Genomic DNA, 1,354 nt, shown 5'->3' with positions numbered 1-1,354 from the left:
GTGTTCATCTCAGATGCCCATTTTGGATTGGGTCTTTAACTTTGGGGCCCTAGTGCTTTTTAGTTCTTTATACATTCTAGAGAGCAGACCTTTGTCTGAGTACTTATTTGTCATGATTTTTTCCAAATATGTGGGTTGCCTTTTCACTTTGTTGGTAATTTCTTTTGACATGAATAAACTTCTCAGTAAGAGCAGGACCCAGTTGTTAATTCTTTCAAATGTTTCCCATGCAATTTGATTTCTGTCCATGAACTCTTGGCCTTCCCCTATGACTTCACGAGTTCCTCCTACTTTCTCTTCCAGGAGACTTAGTGTCTCTGCTTTAGTGTTTAGATCTTTAATCCATTTTGACTTTAGTTTAGTGTGTGGTGATAGACCTGGGTCAAGTTTGAGTTTTCGTCATGTAGAGAGCCAATTTTTCCAACACCATTTGTTAAAGAGGCTATCTTTCTTCCAGTGAGTAGGTTTGGCCCCTTTGACCAAGAGAAGTTGGCTGAGTGTGTTCATAGGGGCTTCAGTGGCTTCTAATCTATTCCATTGATCTTCAGGTCTATTTTGATTCCAGTACCATGCTGATTTAATCACAGTAGCCTCGTAATATAATTTTAAGTCAGGAGTTGGAATATCTCCTGCTTTGTCTTTATTGACCAGAATTGTCTTTGCTATTCTAGGTCTTTTCTGGTTCCAGATAAATTTTAGGAATGATTTCTCTATGTCTGGGAGATATGTCGGTGGTAGTCTGATAGGGATTGCATTAAATCTGTAGAGCAATTTTGGGAGTATGGCCATCTTCACAATGTTGTTTCTTCCTATCCAGAAGCATGGAATATCTTTCCATTTTCTGAAATCCTCTACAGTCTCTTTTTTAACAGTACTGCACTTTTCGTTGAAAAGATCTTTGACTTCTTTAGTTAGATGAATACCAAGGTATTTCATTTTCCTCGGTGCTATTATAAAAGGTATTGTTTCTATAATTTCCCTCTCAGTGTGTTTGTTGATTGTGTAGAGGAATGCTATTGACTTTTGGGTATTGACTTTATAACCTGCTATGCTACTGAATTTCTGTGTTAATTCTGGTAGATTCTTGGTGGAGTTTTTTGGGTCTTCCAAGTAAAGTATCATGTCATCTTAAAATAAAGATAATTTAACTTCTTCTTTAAATATTCTTATTCCTTTTATTCGTTTCTCTTGTCTAATGGCTGTAGCTAATTATTCCAGAGCTATATTGAATAGGAGTGGTGATAGAGGACATCCTTGTCTTGTACAAGATTTTAGAGTAAAAGATTTCAGATTTTCCCCATTTAGGATTTTGTTAGCCATTGGGTTTTCATAAATGGCTTTTACCAGATTGAAG

General features: G+C 36.4%; 1 pseudogene; it reads left to right on the top strand.

The window, feature by feature from the left end:
• LOC101580177 overlaps window positions 1-1,354 on the top strand; it is a 4,575-nt pseudogene that overhangs the window by 2,061 nt on the left and 1,160 nt on the right.

The sequence above is a fragment of the Octodon degus genome, unplaced genomic scaffold (genome assembly GCF_000260255.1).
Source record: "Octodon degus isolate 3935 unplaced genomic scaffold, OctDeg1.0 scaffold00183, whole genome shotgun sequence".
Lineage (NCBI taxonomy): Eukaryota > Metazoa > Chordata > Mammalia > Rodentia > Octodontidae > Octodon > Octodon degus.
This window is presented reverse-complemented; position numbering and strand designations above follow the sequence as displayed.